Source organism: Ambystoma mexicanum, chromosome 8, assembly GCF_040938575.1.
Source record: "Ambystoma mexicanum isolate Mex_15411 chromosome 8, UKY_AmexF1_1, whole genome shotgun sequence".
Taxonomy (NCBI): Eukaryota; Metazoa; Chordata; class Amphibia; order Caudata; family Ambystomatidae; genus Ambystoma; species Ambystoma mexicanum.
This window is the reverse complement of record NC_090929.1, coordinates 947,649,382-947,670,399: the sequence shown is the minus strand read 5'-3', so window position 1 is coordinate 947,670,399 and position 21,018 is coordinate 947,649,382. Positions and strand designations below refer to the sequence as shown.

The 21,018-nt window shown below is 47.4% G+C and overlaps 1 protein-coding gene across 7 annotated transcripts in view; it reads left to right on the top strand.

The window, feature by feature from the left end:
• Nucleotides 1–21,018, top strand: part of PHC2 (polyhomeotic homolog 2) — a 1,003,431-nt gene that overhangs the window by 763,330 nt on the left and 219,083 nt on the right. The window contains exon 1 of one of the 7 annotated variants that reach the window (XM_069610857.1): nucleotides 17,230–18,140. The exons of the other annotated variants lie outside the window; for them this stretch is intronic. The gene's annotated coding sequence lies outside the window, so the exon portion shown is untranslated. Of the gene's footprint in view, nucleotides 1–17,229; nucleotides 18,141–21,018 lie in introns of those variants that run through there. 7 annotated transcript variants of the gene reach the window in all.

The window sequence follows — 21,018 nt, the reverse complement described above, 5'->3', positions numbered from 1 at the left end:
ATACAAATGGTAAAAAGCGCTATACAAATGCCTAGTAACATAACATAGTAGCTTCAATTGAAAAGAGAATCACTCCCTCTTCAACTAAACCATTTACAGTAAAGGCTGTAAACCTGAGTGTAGGAAAATAAATATAAGTCTTCCACATTGGACCCTATTTACATTAGGGATCAGTTAACGCCTGACACTCTGGTAGCAGCCATTACTCGTAAAAGTGCAAATCTACTCTTGACAGTCACAGAATACCTACCGGACAGGGAGAGCAGGTGCATATATTGCAGGAAGGTGGCAACTTCAGTTGCATATAGCATCAGGTTAGCCAATGGTACAGTATTTATGCTTTTAAACAAATTCCTATTAATATTCCAGAGCTTCAGGGGGCCTTTCCGTTACATTGTACAGGAAGGAAAACGAAAAGCCAATGCCGTAATTAAAAATACCAGACCCTGCAGAAACAGCAGGGCAGCAGATGGCAGGAGCAGCTGTCGTCAAGTGGCATGCCTGGCTCAGAGGGACTGGTTTCAAAGGAGAGAACCAATGTACCTTGCTAGATAAACCAATAAAGAAGGCTCAACTATTTGGAAAGGCAGTAGACTAGGCACTAGAAAGATCTAAAATAGACCACGAAACTCTGAAAACATTGCTTCAGATATAGGGTAGAAGCTGTCCGACACTGGGTTCCCTGCAAATCAGTGTTCCTTTTGAGTTGAACCATATGCATAACCAACTGCCCAACATACCAAAAGAACATGTTCCAGTTGGCACTCGCCACCACAACAATACTCCTGTTCTGCACTCTCAAGACACACATGCAGAGGAAAGCAAAGAGGAAGAGCACAAATCTCCCAAAGAGCATGCTCCTCCGCAAAACAATGTATCAAAGATAAGGGTCCCCTCCTCCAGGAGGAGTCATCATAACAGTATTCATCCATGCATGGGGGAAATAACATCAGATCAGTGGGATGTTGGACACAGTAGCCCTGGGGAACTGCAGAGTTTTTACATAAATGGTGCAATCTACTACTGCAAGAGAGAAAAATACCATGAGAACATAGAACTTCTAGAAAAGGAAGTTGAGGCTCTGTTTCTAAAAAAAAAAAAGAAAATGCCATTCCACAGTTCCAGGTAAACGGGGGTATCTACTCGCTTTACTTTCTAGTACACACAAAACAAGTGACTAGTTTTAGAACTCAGACCAGCAAACAAGTATGTAAAGCCACAAAAATGTGGGATGACCACACTACAAGAAATCATTCCACTCCTCAAGAAGGGAATATATATGACCACACTGCACATGAAATATGCATTCTTTCATACTTCAATGTTTCCAAGCCACAGAAGGTTTTTAAGGTTCAAGACAGAAACGCAACACTTCCAATTCATGGCACTAACTTTTGGAATAGCATTAGCACTATGTGTGATTACCAAAGTGCTTGCTACAGTGGCAGCACACCTTTGCAGCAAACATATTCCCACCTATCCCTACCTGGACGACTGGCTCATTACTTTTCAAACCCGACTATACAAAAACAGCGCATTAGTCAATACAGGCAACACCACAGCAATGTCCTACGTAAGCAAGCAAGGTGGAACGCTCTTTATAACCCGTCACTTGTAGAAAACTACATATGACACTGTTGTGCCAAGAAAGGAATTTACATTTAACATGTACCAGGAAATAGCAACTGAATGGCATACAATCGTAAGCAGAAGCCTTCAACAAAAGCCCAAGTAGGAAATCTCTACACATAGACTATCACATTTTCCATGTGTCTGGACAGCCAACGGTAGATCCGATAGCAACAGCCCTGAATGCCAAAGCCCCAACTTTGCATCCAGGTATCCACAGAAAGGGTATCTAGGGAATGCTCTGTGGATGGGTTGGTGCAGGATATTTGCATAAGCTCCCTCCTGTTCCCTATGCCTCTGCTGCGCAAGGTGGTACACTAGATCCTTCACGAATAGTGCACTCCAAATTGATTGCGTCAATGTGGGCAACACAAACATGGTATCCCCACCTTTACAAGGATGGCCGTTCAACCACCCGTAAAACCAGATAGTCCAAAGCAACACAGACAATTAACACATTCCTGCCCACAGTCATTGGCATGGCTCCTGAAGTCAGAGTTTGGACGCTTCCCACTTCAAACAAGATGCATGGAAATATTAAGGAAGGCCAGAAAACCATACAGTAGACACTGTTATTTGATATTTGAAAAAGTGGAAACATTTTGTCATATGTTGCAGCCAGAAGGGTTTGTGAAGAATCTGTCACTGATTCCCTGGAGGGAGGCTTCTCCTATGTGGCCAGGGAAAGGCAGAAGCCACCTGACTCTGATCCTGGGGGTGGCTATCTGTGGGAGGACCCCGCAGGGGAGGACAAACTCCAGGGAGGCAGAGAGATATTGAATAAAAACAACCCTTCAGCTATATCTTTTAGTAACAACCATGTACCTTTGCAACACTCACTTATGGCTTGTTGTAATGTAGATGGTGAATGCCCAGGTTTTTCTAACCAACACTGTTTGCTCACCCCCTTTCAAATACTGAGCCCGGGAAGAGGGATGGAGTGATGTGAATGACCAGACGTGGCAAACCAACGCCTGCGTTCTAGTCGTTGGAGAATGCAAAATAAGACCGGGACATATAAAACAGACAGAGGGAAGCAGGCAGAGAAGCAGGTAGACTGGCAGATGCTGCATCAGCGGTTACCCTGTTCTTATGCCGTTCGGAAGGGCTGGGAGGAGTGGACTGCGGAACGCCGTCCAGAGGAGCGATGCGGCATGCAGAGAAGTGAAACCAGGAGAAGTTTGCCACATCTCTGTCAACGGCAGCTGGAGCTGCAGCAGCACCAAGGAGGAAAGGCAGAAGAAGGGCTTGCATAACTCGCCATTAGCGAGCAAGTTGAAAGCAAAGCTGTTGGTGAAAGGTGAAGAACACTGAAGCAGCCACAAAAGGCCGGGGAGAGTGCACGGGTTACCGGGGCATTTCAGGGTGCATGCCGCATATGATACACGGTACACGAGAGCCCATGCAAAGAAAGTGAAACAGTTGATAGCAATCCGAACATTGTTAAGAGTCGAAGCAAGGAAAGTGAAACTGATGAGAACGTTATTAAGAGTCACAGTATTAAGAACCAAATCAAGAGAAGTAAAACTGAAGTGGACATCGTTAAGAAAGGGTAGCTGACCAAGCATATGAAAAGTGTTGTTTTTGTGGATACAACAGAGAGTGAATGGAAGGTGGAAAAGCCCTGGTAGGATAGTGAACCAGGCAATCTGCGAGGCTGGAACCCGCACCCAAGTAAGAAAGTTGTAACACCATGGCAGGCGAGTAAACCAGGGGTAAGAAGAAGAGTAAGAGAAACAAGGGATTGAAATCCCAGTCTGAAATTGTCGAACATTGGAAAAGGGAGGACCCATCCCCCTTTCTAAAGCAAAGTTATAGTGTTGCAATATCCTGGTAGGAGAGTACACAGGGAAAGGGAAAAGACTGAGAAAGTCCAGGGGTCAATACTCCTCTGTGAAGTTGTAAAAACAGGAACAAGAAAATTGTATGTACTTCGAGGAGGTTCAAGGGAAAGGCATTCCCCCTTGAACAAATGATTCAAGAGAACTGTATGTATTCAAGAGAATTGTGTGCTTTCAGTTGAATTATGTACTTTTAAGAAAATTCAAGGGAAGAGCGTTTCCCCCTTGAACGTTTTTTCTATAGGGTCTCCTAAATCTGACCATTTTACCCCTTTATCTAGGCTTGATTCTCTTGAAAATCCATATATGCCTTTTCTTAGTGCTTTCTTCATCTGCCATTATTGTGTCCCAACTTGTACGACTGTTCTCTTCTTCTTCTATATCATCAAGATCTAACCTGGTTAAAGACATTGTTCTATGATAGTCTGTTATGACATCCCCCTGATCTACCTTCAGTTCCCTTTAATCGGGAGCTTTCAGTACTCGCTTGAATTCCACACCTTCCGCTAAATCTCATTTGCCTATATAGTTTCCCAAGCCTCTGCTCTTGTCTTCTGCGTCCTGCCCACCAGTCCATGCTGATCGCAACCTTCCTTGCAGTTCCCTTCGGAACTGTTGTGACCCTTTTTCTTCTTCCAGTCATTCTTGTGCTTCTATGGGCCCTATGCTCCTATGGCATACTGTTAGGTAAGAATTGGGGCAGTCACACTGTGTTAGACTGCACAAGACTTATCTGCTTGGTATTAGGTAACCCACCTTTTGGTATAGGTCTGTACTACACAAGTTGCTAGTGTGACTGAGCAGCCAGGCCTATCTCAAAAGGGGTAAATGTGAGCTGTACAGATGAAATAAGTCAAAACGCGTAGCCAAGTAACACTTACACCTTCAAGGTTTCAGTTATAAATATATATTTGTTTATTTACACATGCAATTATTCAGTTTTGGTTAAGCATTCTTTAAAAAGACAATTGTAACAGTCAAGCAAATTTTGGAATCACTTTACAAAGTCAATGAAGTTGTTGGATACTCTTTGGGTATGCTAATTCATTTCTCCTACACCCTGAAATAACTTCATTAACAAGGATAATATTGCATTTATCTTAAACACCAATATAAATTTTAGACTCTGGGTTTCAGGAAGGAAGGGTTAAGGAAATAGAAAGGTTGGAACATACTTTCGAGGGGATTGTGTCCTCTGACGTATTCCACATCTATGACAGATGATGTCCACAGCTGTGCTGCTTCAGAAAACTTTTCGGCAGAGGGCGTCCTGTGTCGGACGTCACTACGTTGTCCCTCGAGGGCCTCCGTCGAGGGTCAACGTCACCGGATGTTATATATAGGACGCATGGCATCCGTAGCCTGTTTTTTCCACAACGTGTTTGCTTCAGAATCTCGGCGTGCTCGATTCTTCTGTTTGAATAGGTCTTCGTCTTCTTCTGCTACCCCAAAGTCGGGCTTTAAAAAGTGTTGGGACTGTGGGTCGAAGATGTCCATCACGGACCTGCACGACATCTGCCTTTGGTGCCTTGGCGAAAGCCACGCCACCGACGACTGCGAGGAGTGTCGGTCCCTGACGTCTAAGGCCTTGCGGGAACGTAAGAAGAAATTGAAGGTAGGTATGGTGTCTAAGCCCCATAAGTCAAAGTCCGCTGGGCTTTCAACCGATGACTCGAGTGGCGACTCTCCACGTCGGCAAAAGTCGAGGCGGTCTCGGTCTACGAGTGGTTCCCGCCATTCCTCTGCCTCGTCGAGGCATTCCAGGAAGCGCTGTCTCGGTCGCCTTCCCCGTCTTCGTCGGAGGAGGACTCTGCTAGACGGTTGACTTGTCCCACCAAGTCTTCGTCGCCGGCCGAATGGGATTCATTCAGGCACAGTTCCGTCTGCTCCTTCAAAAGAAGCCGGAAAAGAACAGGCTCAGTCCACCAGTCGCACGCCTTCGGGCTCGGGCGGTTGGCGCGATCATCGGGAGCCGTCGAGGTCCCGCTCGGACAAGCGAGATCGCCATAACCGTGCCAGGTCCAGGTCCCGGCCCTCGATGCCATCGAGACCGTCGGAACCTGTGAAGCCTTCGAAGAAGGCGTCAACGCCATCGGCGCCAATTCCGTCGAGGGGCTCTCTCGAGGCTCCGCCCTCAAAGAGTTTTTCGGCACCTCGGCCAACACCGATTCCCTCGATGCCGTTTGTGGAGGATTTGCCAGAGGTGCCCCGGAGGGCTGTGGAACTTCCGGGGAAGGCTCTCTTTGAGGCCTGTTTTTGAGCCCTACTCTGTTCCTCCTCCCAGATTGGATCTGTTCCAACCTTTTGGATTATATTTCGGGGGTAGAAGAAGGGTCTGAGGAGGAGATGGCTGTGCCTCCTGATGACCTTGTGTCTGGGCACAGTCAGTTGGAGGAACTCCATCAGTCCTTGCATGACGCCAGTGGTCTTGACACCTCTCCGGAGGTGGAGTTTGGCAGGCCTGAGCCGGGGACGCATGCTCTTATAAGCGTCTCATGTCGAGAGTGACTGAATACTTGGGGTGGTCTGCTCCACCTGTTGCTTTTGATCAGGATGATCTGACAGACATCCTGGACCAAGGTCCACCCACTGACACACAGTGTTGCCATTTCACATGGCTTTGCAAAGAAGGGTGGCGGCGGCTTGGACTGCTCCAGAGAGTCTCCCGGCAGTGAATAAGTCGCTTCCGAAAAAATACCGCCCAGCCAGTAGTGACCCCTGCTACTTGTTGACACACCCTACTCCGGAGAGTTTGGTGGTGCAGGCGGCTACGGTCCCCGCAAAGCAGGCTGCGTACCCTACCATCCCTCCTGATAGGGACAAAAAGCGCTTTGATGGTTGGGCGAAGAAGGTATTTTCATCTGGGGGTATGGCTTTGAAGGCAGCCAACTCAGTTTGTGCCTTGGCGAGATTCATTCACACGCTGTGGAATTGTGCATCTTTGGCGGCTGAGCATATTCCCGAAGGGGAGGAACGGGATGGGTTTCTACCCCTCGTGCAAGACGGCAAGGATGCCATGTGTGAAGCCGTTCAGTCGGGTTTGAACACGGCAGACTGTCAGTCGGTCCATGGCTGCGAGCACCGTGATACACAGGTTTGCGTGGTTGCGGAAGTCGGGGTTTGCTCCTGATGTGCAATCTCGCCTTCTCAACATGCCCTTTGATGGTGTCCATCTGTTTGGCAGCAAGGCTGACAAGAGCCTTGAGAGGTTGCAGACCTCCAAAGCGGCAGCAAAGTCTTTGAGCGCTGCAGTACGTCAACCTCTGCCGTTTCGTCCTAGGGGACAGCCATGGAGGGGAGGTTCCTTTTGGTACTACTCTTCCTTTGGTAGATCGAGAGGAGCTGCCAGTCAAAGGGGCCACCGTAGGAGTACCAGATGTGGAAAGCAAGGTACTCCAGATGCCAAAGCTGTTCGGGCAGTTGCCTCTTTGCCCTCAGGCACTGCTGCAGCCGCGTTCACTCAGTCATAAGGCCATGTCCCATGGTCCGCGGGTTGGGGGCAGACTTACGCAGCATCTTGGAGAATGGTGTGCCATTACTTCAGATGTGTGGGTTCTGGAGACCATAACCCACAGCTACTGTCTTCCCTTCCGCCAGAGGCCTCCCGACAGTCCACTGGGGAAGCTCTCTTTGAAGCGTCCGGATCCACACCTTGCGCAGGAAATTGTATCCCTCCTGGAGAACAGCGCCATAGAACTGGTGCCTGTAGCGGAGAGGAACAAGGGATGGTATTCCCCTTATTTTTTTATCCCGAAAAAAGACGGGGGATTGAGACGCATCATGGACTTGGGTGGGCTGCACAAGCTCCTCAGGAAGGACATGTTCAAGATGGTAACTCTTTCTCAAGTCCTCCAGGCCCTTCAACTTCAGGATTGGTTGGTGTCTCTCAACCTCAAGGATGCTTACTTTCATGTGCTGATTCATCCCAAGCACATGAACTACCTGAGGTTCGCGGTTGGCGACTTGCATTTTCAGTTTCGGGACCTGCCTTTTGGATTGACCTCCGTCCCGACGGTCTTCGCCAAGCCGATGGTGGTGATGGCAGCGTATCTCATGAAAGGGGGGGATTCACATCTACCCCTACCTGGACGATTGGTTGATCAGGGCGTGCTCTCCACGAGCAAGCCCTAGATCATCTGTCCGTCACCTACCACTCCCTTCACAAGCTGGGCTTCTCCCTCAATTTAAAGAAGTCTCATTTGACACCTTTCCAGCGGCTCCAATACATTGGAGCAGTGCTTGACACATCCCTGGGGCAGTGTTCACCTCCCCAGGTGAGGGCTCATCACATTCTGCAGATGGTGGACTAATTTCAACGTGCCCAAAGTCTCCCGGCGTTCGAGTTCTTGAGGTTGCTCGGCCTCATGGCATCCTGCATTTTCCTGGTGCCAGAGGCCAGGCTGCAGATGAGATCTCTACAGGGGGCTCTCAAGATGCTGTGGTTGCAGTTCTCCGGCAGGATGTCGGATCCTGTTCAGATTCCGCCTTCAGTCGCAGAGGATCTTCTGTGTAGGCCGTCGCGACGGACGCATCCCTCACAGGTTGGGGAGCTCATGCCAGCGAGTTGACAGCCAGCGGCCGTTTGTTTCCGTCGGAGTCCAGACTCCACATCAATCTGTTAGAGCTGCAGGCCGTCAGGCTAGCCCTGAAGGCTTTTCTGCCGTCTGTGCGAGGGAAGAATGTTCTGATTATGACAGACAATACAGTGGCCATGCACTACCTCAACAAAAAAAGGGGCGGGGGGTCAGAGGCAGGGTCACGCCTGTTGTGCAGGGGGACGATGCAGCTCTGGTTCTATGCAATCCAGCAGGAAAAATCTATCTCGGCAGTTCATCTGGCCGGAGACGAAAACGTGGCGGCAGATGCTCTGAGCAGGCAGAGCACGGTCTCTCATGAGTGGGAGCTGGCACAGGAAGTTCTGTTGGAGATCTTCGGCCTTTGGGGAGCCCCACAAGTGGATCTCTTCGCCACCAGTGTCAACTGGAAGTGTGAAAGATTCTGCTCGCGGGAATTTCCTCCAAGAGGAGCCTTGGGGGAGGCGTTGGTAGTGGAGTGGTCCTTCCCACTGTCATTCCGCAGGTGTTGCGGAGGTTGCAGAGGTTTGGTTCCCGAATGATCCTCATTGCTCCGGCATGGGCCAGGAGAGCGTGGTACCCAGACCTTCTAGACATGTCCATCTGCCCTCCACGCCGTCTTCCCTACCGAGACGATCTGCTCTCAAGGGAGGGGGTCGGGTTCTCCATCCGGAGGTCAAGTCTCTCAGCCTTCATGCTTGGTATCTAAAAGGTTGAGGTATAAGGATTGGGACCTCCCCGAAGACGTGATTGAGGTGTTGCTTTCGGCCAGAAGGCCCGCAACGAAATCCCTGTACCGTTGCCGTTGGAGAAAGTTCTGTGACTGGTACAGGGTAAAGAATGTGGATCCTTGCCAATGTTCCATTCCTTTGGTTTTGCCTTTTTTGCTTTCTGTAGCCCACAGGGGCCTGCAAGTGGGTACCATTATGGGTTACCTGGCGGCTGTCCATATTTAAGTGCTCGTCTGAGGAATGTTCTTATTTTAGGATCCCTTTTGATTTCTCAGTCTCTAAAAGGGCTAACTAATGTGTTTCCACTGTCACCTTTCCAGGTGCCGGGATGGGATTTGAATTTGGTTTGAAAGTTCCTAATGGGAGCTCCGTTTGAGCCCTTACATTCTTGTACGTTGCAACTGTTGTCCTTTAAAACTGTATTTTTGGTTGCTGTTACTTTACTGTGTTCCATAAGGACAGGGTTGTCCTGCAGGTGCGGCCTTCTTTTCTTCCGAAGGTTGTGTCAGATTTCCATTTGAGCCAGAAGGTGATCCTTCCAGCGTTTTATCCTCCTCCACATCCTGGTAAGGAAGAGGAGAGGCTCCATAGGTTGGATCCTAGAAGGGCTTAGAGTTTCTATCTCTCACGGATGTCCCGGGACAGAGTGGACGATCAGCTCTTTGTTGGTTATGCTGGAAGGCACTTTGGTCAGGCTGTTTCCAAACAGACCTTGTCTAGATGGATCATGTTGACGATCTCTGAGTGTTGCCGTTTGGCGGGAAAGGACCCTCCAGTAGGCTTACGGGCTCACTCTACTAGGGGTGTGGCTGCCTCCACTGCTCTACAGAGGGGTGTTCCAATTTGCAATATTTGCGAAGCAGCCACATGGTCCTCTGTCCATACTTTTGTGAGACACTATTCCTTGGACTCCATCCATGGGCAGGATTTGGCCTTTGGTAAGGCAGTCCTTTATTCAGCAATTTGAATTGGGCATTCTAAAATTATAAATTGTAAATTATTTTCCCGCCTCCGTATGTTGGTAATGCTTTGGAAGTCTGTCATAGATGTGGAATACGTTGGAGGACACAATCCCCTCGAACAAGTTATTTACCTTATCTGGTAACGTTCTTTCGATGGGATGTTCCTCCGACGTATTCCACATCGAACCCTCCCAGCCTGCTCTGCTACTAAGAATTTCTTATGCGATTGCAGCTTACGTTTCCTCAAGGCTTTCTGCAGTCATACTGGCAGGAGATTGGTGCCACACGTTCTGGGAAAAAACTATAACTGAGGCTACGGGGGCCATGCGTCCTATATATAACATCCGGTGACGTCGACCCTCGACGGAGGCCCTCGAGGGACAACGTATAGACGTCATTGACGCAGGATGCCCTCTGCCGAAAGAAATTCCGAAGCGGCACAGCTGTGGACATTACCTGTCATAGATGTGGAATACGTCGGAGGAACATCCCATCGAAAGAACGTTACCAGATAAGGTAAGTAACTTGTTCTTCTTAAAACGGGAAGACAGTTTGAATCCTCCTACTTAAATCTAGGTAAGCCTTTCACAGCAGTAACAGTGTTCAACAAATTACAGCCCATGAGTAAATTAGAAGTGTGCCTTTTAAGGACAGCCAAAGTCAATGGTAGCAAGTCCATAGTTCTGATGCACTTCTTGAATAAAGTCTTTCACAAAGTCAGATAGTTCAATAAGATCACTGACGGAACATAAGCTGTTAAGCCTGTGCGAGGGGAGTTGAAATCAACTCATGAAGGTAAGCCAGTGCACTTCTCGGGTGAGAAAGCACGACTTATGGCAATAAGGTAAGTACCCGAAGCACCCACAGTACCTCTGGTTTGAAGAAAGTGTTCCAGCTGTATTCCGTCTTGCTACAGCCAAGCAGATCCTTGTTCCTGGGCCTCAGTCGTGGGGACAAGAGGGAGGATGTCTGGCAGGCTCCTGCGGAAGTACTCAGGAAAGGACTTAGCTATGGATTTTCTACGATTCAGCGGCTCTTCGTGGTTTCAGCGCCTCGCAAACAGCACTGATGTAGAAGGAATATCCTGGTTGGACTTTCTTTGCTCCCTCTGTCCTGGACTCTGGTGAGGGGAATCTGGATCGGGATTTCCTGCTTCTAGGTGTCCTTAGGAGGCTCCTGGATTGGCAGGATTCATTCAATGGAAGACGTTGCACTCGATAATGGACACTTGACCCCTGGCATTGGGCTTCTGCAGCACTGGAGAGGCACAGCAAGTCGGAGGTTGCGCCAAAGTTGAGTTCATCTTGGGGCTAGTTGGTCCCACCGGCCCAAGGGGAGAAGTCGTTCCATCCGGAGCTTCACTGTCGATGAGAAAAAGGAAGTCTGCACAGCAGCAGGGCTTCACCTCCAGGAGGTTGCAGCTGGCTTCTCTTCATGATTTCTTCTATGGATGTTTCTTCCAGTGGTTGACTTTGCCTGTAGTCCCAAGAAGCTCGCCTTTTAAGCTCGTTCTCATTCGTAGGCTGTCAATCACCCAGGAGGGTGGCTGTCCTTCCCGAACTGCCAGTTAGCCATTCAGGACTGGTTTCAATCGGGCACACCTAGAGAAAAAGGAAAGGGGAGTTTTGGGACCCTCCCTCACATCCTGCCCTTCCAGACACACTGCAGCCAGGGGCGTGGGCATCAGGGCTGAAGCCTGCCAAGGGCAAAACACACAAAGGGCTCAAACCTGTCTCAACTTACAGAGTAAAAGCCAAGAACTACCTCATACACAGAAAATGGTGAAAAAAGAAGACTGGGGCCATTTTGACAAAATGGTCACCCATGGGTGCTGTACTGCAGCTGAGGGTTCAGCCTGCTGTAAAACCGCACATTGGTAGTAAAAGGTAAACCACTGCCATCAGCCATTTAAAGTAGTACGGGTAACAAAACATTTTGCATAAGAAAGTAGAACGGGCTACTAGGTAACCCTCCAGCACTCCACATAAGATGGTGTGTGCTGGACCTACTAGGTACAAAGGCAAGTATGATCAATTTCACCTTACTGTTCTTGGGAACAGTAGTTTACCCAAGAAAAGGTATTTAAACCTTAAGAGAAATCTAGAGGATTTCTTAGTGACACTGCACTGAGGGTACTCTGTATGTCACTATACAAAAAGCAGATGCCTATGGAGTTTGTCAGACTCCAGAAACAGTGTAAACATATACACCTAGTCAGAGAAAAACACAAGAGGGAGTGAGAAAAACGTTCCACTCACTCAGAAGTTAAAATTAAAAAGTCCTAAATCCAGTGTCATCTTTTAATACCCTACTTCTGGTCTTTTCTTACTCTGTTCTCCTTATTTCCATTAGCTCTTCTTCCTCTCGCCTTCTTTGCAACCTACGTACTTAATATTTGGGCTTCTGCCTCTTTTTGTTTCTCCTTCTACTCTCTCCTACTCTTTCTCATCTCACATTTTTTCCATTCTAGTTTGAGTAATATTTGTCCTCCCATTCATTCCTTCTGTATCCTTGTCATCCCCTTACATCAGGCTCCGGTGTGAGGTATGCATCGCCCACTGTATCCTTTGTTCCATTCTGTCTCTCTGCCTTTTCCTCCATCTCTATCTGCCTGCCCTGTCTATCCTTTCTCTCATCACTCTGTTTATCTTCATCGCGTGTTAGTATATATTTGCCTTTTCGATTCCCATTCTCTTCCATGCTGTCTTCACTACTATAAGCAGGAGGCTCATACGTTGGATTAACATACCCTGCTGCTGCCTTTAATTTATGGGATAAAATCCCTTCTCTTCAGTATCTACATCTTGCTTTTTAGGGGTTGTGGGAGATAGGAGTCGAAAGTGTTACATCTCCTGTATGTTGTTTAAGCATCCACTCCCTCTCAGCTGGATCTTCTTTCTCACTCTGGTACATTTTCCAGCGTCTAAAACTACCAACCTTTTCTCTAACTTCACTCCTTTATGAGTGGCATGTATGTATGCCATCATGTGACGCAATATCAGTTTTCATAATGATGATGAACCCTCTGCAGGCCATGTCAACGAATTCTCATTATTCTCTCCCACTTCACCTTTTATTGACCTTAGGAAACGTGGTAGAAGATAATGCCAAAGGCTTTCAGGATCCATATAACTTCGCTTTTGGAACCAAAGGTTAGGAGAGAAAGAGAGCTGGCTGGAGAGTAACGGCCTTGGAAGAAAGAATATGTATAACTGTTTTGAACCTTTCATTTCTTTTTTTTTACACAAGCTTTATGGACATTTTATGTACTGTTATACAATAATTTAATGTGATTTCTTTGATCCACTAGTGTATACTTCGGTACAGTTCTCCAGGTCTATATGTGGACTTTATTATTACTATTATTTTGGATTAAGCGTTATGTTTATATGCCAAAACCTAACCTTGTTGATTTTATGACATTGTAACAACCATTATGATATTCTGATTAGATGTTTCCATTTTGTGAATTCTTGAGGGGACTATCTAAACATGATACATCATTCAACTGTATATATAACCTTGATGTTGTGTGAAATAACTGATGTACTTGTATAGCCCCACTCTTTTTAGTTTTAGAAACCACATTTTACAAGTATTAGTGGGAGGTACACGTAGACTCAGACCCGTTAGAATGACTGAAAATAGCCCAAATGGATGGGCCTAATTTGTGAATTACATTTTTTCCTTGAGAAAACACAGAGGTACACCCTTACGTTGATGCCTTCTGGAGGCCACGGCATAAGTGTTTTATTAATCATGCCCTTGACCAACTCAGAATGATATTTCCTTATTCTGACTGTATATCTCGGCAATGTTCTGCATAGGTGTAAAAGAGGTGTGTCCTCCATGGTGGCAAGTCAATTTAGACTGACGATACTTACCCAGTCTGTTATTCCTCTTTCTAGGTTTATCAATATATAGTTTTAATCTCTTTGAGCAAGCACCATCAATCGCCGCTCAGAGTCCGTAAATGAAAATATTTTGCCTATCTTTTGAGAATTTATTTTTTCTAACAATGTTCTTCTTGCTCCTTATTTTACACTTTCTATCAATTTTATATCATTCTTTTTTAGTATCTTACGGGGCTCTTCTTTAATTATATACTAATTTCATCTCATTTTAACTTATTGACGTCAATCCTGTACCAAAAATCACGCATTTATTTTTGCTGTTGTTTTATATGTTATCAGTTTAAGCTTGTAAAAAGCTTAATGGAAACATTATACCCCATACATGTACACTTTCAATTTGTTCCCCTATGCACGTCTTCCTTTACTATTCTTAGTAAATGTATTTCCTCTCTTATCAGAGTCCCTCGGCATCGACTCTCCCACAATCAAACAGTTCGGCTTCGGTCAGCAGGGCGCCTGCGGGGAGTGGACAAGGATTTCATCGAAGGGGGACCTGACCACCGAATCGTGAACATTCTTGTATGCTATGCGCTCTGAAGGAAACTCTGCAATCGTCTAGCTAATGGTAGGAGCAGGCGATCGTCCTGGGTCTGGATCTGAGCCTAGAACTAGGTTGTAAGATCAGAACCATCCGCACTGCTACCATATGTGCTCTAGCACTTTGAAGCGTCTTCTGTGCGCTAGATGGAATTACCAGTAAATATCTTAGACCAAATAACCAGACAGACACAAGGCAGATGGTCAAATACTGCTTTAATTTCAATTAAATAAAGCAGGGAGATGCAACAGCTATCAAAATAGATGCATGCGTATTCACATTTTATCTTGTTTTTACAGAGTTTATATATTTTTACATATGTCATTTATGACGTCATCCTACATGGCATTTGCAAAACCTATTAATGGGAGTGATTGGATTAAGGGTACATGTCTACTTATAGAATTATGTGTGGGTTAATATCTCATTGGCTGCCCCTTGTCTGTAGGATACTCTTTAGGAACGATTTCTCTTTACTGTACCTTTCCTTCCATTTTAATGGACCCCCAAACGTTTTGCTTTTATTTTTGATCCTGACCTTACAGTGCAGCGAAGCCTTTAACTTCACTACACTGTCTTTTGCTCATCTGTTATGGGGAAACTGACATGTTCTTCAGACCGTCAGTACTGGGAATCATTTATTCCCTTTGTCTTGTTAGAAAGGTACTAAAAGTAGTAACAAAGTATCACTTTTGTTTATCATTGTACAATGCAGTACAATGGGGTACACTTTTTGTTTTGCCCTAGACTAACACCACTCAGAGGAGTTGAGGTTACTCTAAGTGTGCAAAATGGACAAGCTGGTGGCAGCAGTGACTTTTTACCTTTTTTTGTGCTTTTTGTTTTAGCCTTGCTGTGTTTACAGTGTATGGTCACTAGCCACAGTTCATAGCTAAACATGGTCATGCCACATGTTTTTTCGCTTGTCCTTTGGCCATCTTATCTTTTAGCCTTCTTCCTGGCCTGTGAGGCCAGGAAAATCCCTATATGGACTTCCAGTGCCCGGGAAAGCAGAGGTTTTTGGCGGGCTGCTGGAGAGCTATGTGTGTTTGCTGGCAGGATGTGGGCTGGGACTGTCTGGTCCCAATCCACAAACTGGTTCAGTGTGTCTGAGTGATATGCATGAGTGTTCCCACCAGTGGTCCTGATTAGACCACTGCTGGGGTGTGTGTGGGGCTAGTCCTGCTATTGGCTAGTGTGATTTTCGGCTCTTACCTGGATTTTGGGATAAGAGGACCGCTGCACCCACTCTAGAGAGATCCTGGAGAAACCCCGAAGGAGCCAAGACTCCTGTCCAGCTGTGAGACCCGTGGGGAGACCGGTGACCCGTCTGACGGAGGCCTGGCGACCAACTTCTGCTGCTGTCCTGGAAGAGCCCTGTCTTGCTGTCGATCTTCAGCAGTCCTGCCAGGGAGCTGCGACCTGTGGAGTGGAGGGAACATCCATTCCTGACGTCGGCTCGGTACCCTGTGAAGAAGAGCCTTCGGAAGTGCCCCGGGACTACCCTGTGGCTGACCAGCTCTGAGTTTGGGCTACCGTGCTGCTGACGTCACCGTTCCCCGTTGAGGCCTGGAACTTGGGGGATCTTCTGCTTGTCCTACAAGACTTACCAGAACGAAATTTCATATTCTTAGCATCAAGGGGAACCGAGATTGGAGGGAAAGCCAGACTGCGACAAGTGAGTCCATTTGCGTCGCCCTGCTGCAGTGACCCCCATCCGAAAAAGTTTACCTGCATCGAATACAGTCCTGAGATGGGTGCTGCATCGTGTTTGGCTGCATTCTGCCACCGAGAGACCTTGCATCAGCCAAAGACACTGACCGGAGAGCTGCTCTAAGCTGCGACTACTTCGAATCAAGGGCTGAGGCGGGAAAAGCGACCTGGCTCCTTATTCCATTGACCCGTCAAGTCCTGTGAAGAATCAGAGTACGAGGGATGAGTTACAGTGGTTCTTACCTGCCCCTAAACTCCCTTTAAAAGGTTTGCTAATATTTATAAAACGTACAATACTTTGGCTTTGCCACTGCTTGCTCCTGCAAGCCTTCCGAAAGTTGGGGACACTTTTGTTAGTTAGAATAACTTACCCTCCAACTCTTGGCATTCTTTAACAAAAAGATCACTATCTTAAAATGTATATCCAGTGAATAAGAGTTACTGTGAGAGGTCCCAACTGTCCAGTACTTTATCTTGCATTTTGAGTCTATTCATTTTACCTTGTTAGTAGGGTATGTTTTAGTCTTACCATAGAACGCTCCTGCTGTTTGGATTACGTAACCGCGGATTTTGAGGTTTCATAAAATTGTGAAATGTGGGACTGCTGACTATTACCCAACTCAGTTGTGTATTCAACCACGAAAGGTCAAAGGGTTTATTCAATCTAGTGCACTGCCTGGTGCATACTTGCCTTAAAAGCCTTCGGCTATTTACCTGCGTATACCATAACGAGTTAAACCGTATCCCTGCCCAGGTTCGGGGGAGAACGCGTGCACGACAAAAGGAATAAAGAAATATTACCCAGTACATTATAAAAACAGAGTGCAATCGTGCATTTTCTTATTTTTCACGCGGATAGTTGTGCAGGGCTGTAATGGGTAGCTTACTCCAGCCAAGGCATGTTCAAAATGTTCAGTGCGCCTTTTAGGGAGTTATAAATTGCGGGGTTGGGGGCGGGGCGGGTTACCTCCACCTAGGACCTCCCATGAAGCCCTCCCTCCCTGCCTTCCATTGGTGCTCTGCTCTCTGTGCAGCGGGGAGCTCTGACAAGTGCAGCTCAAGCTGAGTGTGTTTCCTTCGACGCTCCCAACATGGCAACAGGACAGCTGGGCCGTTCCCCTGTGCAGCTGCTCCTGCTGGAGCCCCCCTGCCCTCCTGAGCGGTTTCCCTCTCTTCCAGCATCTCCTCCTCCCGAGCAAGCCCTGCCCCACTGCTCCTGCTCTGAAGGCTGCCTTGATTGGCTGGGAATCGCAGTTTGGCGGGCCAATGGAAGATCCGGAGGGCTCTCTATGGAGACCTTACAAAGAGAGTCCAGTGCCCACGCCCGCCACCCTCCGCCCTCCCTCCCCTCGCTCTACACACATTCTCCCGAGAAGGCTGGACAGAAGGCGGCGAGTGCTGCTTGCATTGTTTGCGCTGACCCTGTTCGCAGCCAAACGCGGAAAACGGGCACACAAAAGCCGGATCTCGTCTGCTACCAGTTGCCTGATTCTTTAGTGTTTCTGGATATTGCCCATCAGGGCTATGCGAAACAACTTTTAACTCTTTTGGATTGAACGTCGACGACCGTTTTCACAATCTCCTATCGAGCGAATGAGAAGCACAAAGGGAAAAGCTCACTGTTGTGAGGTTGTGAGGCTGGGACCCTGTTGCAGCACGCCTGGGCCAACCATTTTCCTTATTTCATGAAATGATAAATAAGTCGTGTCATTGGAGGAGTTCTGTGAGTTCGTCTTAATCGTCTGCAAAGTTTGTTTGCATGTTTGGAACAGGTGTTTTGGATTGGTGGGTTCGTGCACATCCATTACTCTGCCCTGGACCTGATCCCATGTGATGTTGCTCCCTGGGCCAGTGCCCATTGGTCATTGAGCAGAGGATCCGGTGTGTCTGATCATTAATTAGCAAGTTTGGATCTGTGCCTATTTTTTCGCCGTTACCACATGTTCATCTGATACCTACTCATTTTGTTCAAGGAACATTAGTCTGGGAAGCCTGGTTGCCCACCGTTGTGGATCTGCACCTCTCGATACTCCTTGGGTTGAGGTCTCCTGTAATGTTTCACCATGTGCTCCTTGCTTGCCCGTGCCATCCTTTAGTGCCAGGTCAAGAAGTGAGACACCCCGTTATCTATTTTTTCGGACTACGTGATATGGGATCCATTGAAGTTCCTGCAGACAACATGCTTGTCAACTTGTAACCTGGACCGGCTGTGCATCAGAAGCTGACCTTAGCTGCCAGGTAAAGAGATCTCTTATGTAAAGTGTAAATGCTTCTGATGATTGCCTCCTAAATGCTTTGGGATTGGGGTGCAAAATGGTGTGGGGGCAAAGCAGTTCCTGTAGAGATGTATAAATAAAAGTATCATGATTAGGAGTTGTTTAGTTCAACACTTGATGGAAAAGGAAGGTTTTCAGAACTTAATTTAACTTTAATGGATTCTGGATCTATAGGGGTTTTTAGAATTACGCCTCTAAACATTTGCGCAAATTGCCGATTTGGAAAAATGAACATAGGATTTTGTGGACTAAGACGCTGGCCTCTGAATGGTAGCTAGTTGTGAATCTACAGGGCTGGTGCTGTGCTATCAACACTCTAGCCCCAAGACCAGGCAAGCTGAGGAATAATGCGCTCTCCTTGGGCATAGACTTCACTGGGAACCTTCTCAAGAACCCATCCCATCCCGTTAGTCAATGCAAGAAGGGACTACTATGGGAGTGTTTCTCGATGGTTACACCTGTTGGGATTTTTGACAACATTGATGACTTGTAGAAAAAACAAGAGCCCCTACTCCGCTTGAGACCTGTAGGCTGTTTAAGAGCTGAGCCCATTGAGGGGAACAGTCAAAAACGAGCAACGTGGCTTTTTCATTTTTGCAAGTAGATGAAATGGGACAGTGTTTATTGCATCCACTTTGCTGACATGGTGGAGGCTTTTATCACTACGCCGACAGCCCGCTTGTAGGCCACAAACAGTTTACATGTCATTGGGATACGTGTGGTATCCAGTGTTGGGCCTTTTCAAGAATATTCTTAAGAGGGGCCATTTAGACAGTGAAAAGAAGAGGCAAGAACAGAGAACCTTGTGGGGCTCCACAGGAGAGATTGGTTGTTAGAAGGAAAAAAAAAAAAGAAGGGCCCCACTTTGACCTGGTGGGTGCGATTTTTGAACATGGACTTGGTTGTGCCTTCTTTCACACAATTTTCAGCAAGCTGGGCAAGAAGGTTGCATGGTCTGTTATGTCCACTGCTTCCAAAACATTGAGGACGACTACGTAACAATCCTTGGGTTCTATGCACTCCTAATTTTGATAGATAAGTAAATTGAAGTATAGGTAGATAGCGGTTTCCCCAGGCTTGCCTTTTTTCTGCAAAGATTAGAACTACCATCTCCTGGTTCAGCAGTCAACAGCTTTTCTACTAGTCTCCCTCCCCCACCTTTATCTAAACCTATATTGTCAGTGACATTTTGATCATGCACAACTGATGTTGTGGTGGAACAAATATTGTTATTGAAGGGAACAATGATTTTCGCAAATTGGTTACTGGAAGTGGGCCTCAGCTTCTTGAACTATTTATTGGACATTTGTATGGCACCTATGCACAAGTGTTTCCAGGCGCCGCAAGATAAGTTGGGGGGGATGAGGGGATGGGGGGGACATGGGAAAGAAGTAGAACAACCAATTGTTATATTGGCATTGAGACAATCCTACGGTGAAAGTGCAAAACAAGGTGGTAAGTGCCAGGGGAGGGGATGGAGGGAGAAGTGCAGGAGTGGCATGCCCAAAGGGAGCGGGGTGGGCAAGTGCTGGGCGGGGCAAGGCGGCAAGTGCCAGCGCACGCAAATAAAGGGGGAAGGGAGGAAGAGTGCAGTGGACAGGGGGACCAGGTTAGGGCTAGTCCGGGGAAGGGATGCTGGGGGGGACTTGTAGGAGCGGTGGTCTGGCCCCTGTGTGACTGAAGGTACCAGGCCCCTGTTGTAGCAGCAGAGGGAGCATTAGCAAGGGAGGGGGAAAGGAAGAGGAGAAAAGAAAGGTCTAGATAAGTTTGCAGAACTTAAGAAGATCCTGCTCAAGTCTGTGGGGGGCTGGGAGGCCATTCCAGAGGGGGAACCAGCCAAGGAGAGGGATCTACCTCTCTCTGCTTTGAGAAACGTTTGACCTGCAGAGAGTTGGAGCCAGAGGACCGAAGGACACTGGCAGGGAGGTATATAGGGAGGGCAAGCTGGATGTAGAGCGATCCCAGGCCCCAGACAGCCTTGTGGATGATGCAAAGGGTCTTAAATTTGATCCTTGTTGTCACTGGGAGCCAGTGGAGAGATTGTAGGGCTGTAGTCCCTGGGCTTGAGGCCAAGGGTAAGTCTTGCAGTCCTATTCTAGATTAGTTGAAGGGGGCGAAGGGAGGAAAGAGGCAGATTGAGGAAGAGGCTGTTGCAGTAGTCAAGCCTAGAGAAAACCAGGGCTCTGGAGATGTTGAGCTTCTGGGGGAAGGTGGGGAAAGTTGGAATGCCCCTGAGGAGTTGGAGCTGAAAGTTGGACTTCTTGGCAAGGTCTGAAGGTCTGATGTGTGGAGATAGAGAGAAGTCAAAGCTGATCCAGGGTTTTTTGCCTCAAGTGGGTGAGGGGAGAGGACCCAAGGGGGCTGGTCAGAGAGTGAAGGGGGGCGGGGGGGGGCGAAACAAGGAGCAGGTGTCCCAATAAGAAGGATCTGTCTTGCTGTCTTTTTGCCGCTTACCCTTCCATTGCTCTCTTCACCCTGTGTGATGAACACTATTCATGGGATGAAAGGTGGACTTTGGGTTCCAAAGGCTGTAGTCTAACGGTTCCCTGAAGCTCTATGCAGAACGTCATGGGTCGATTAAAACAAATTTTTAAAAAGCAACCTGTACTCGTATGTTGAATGGTTTGCTTTTGCATGTTTCCCAATCTACCACCTCATAGTTTCAAAGTTCTATCCCTTGTTGGTACAAGGATTGTTTGGGAATGGGGTCTATCCATACCACCAACCGCTACTTCCGGGTCACCTTCCAGTCCAATATCCCGGGTGTTGCTGGGCCAATGTGCCGTGCCCTTGGACAAGCGCTATTGTTTTCCATCTGGGCGAGGGTATACATCTGGTAG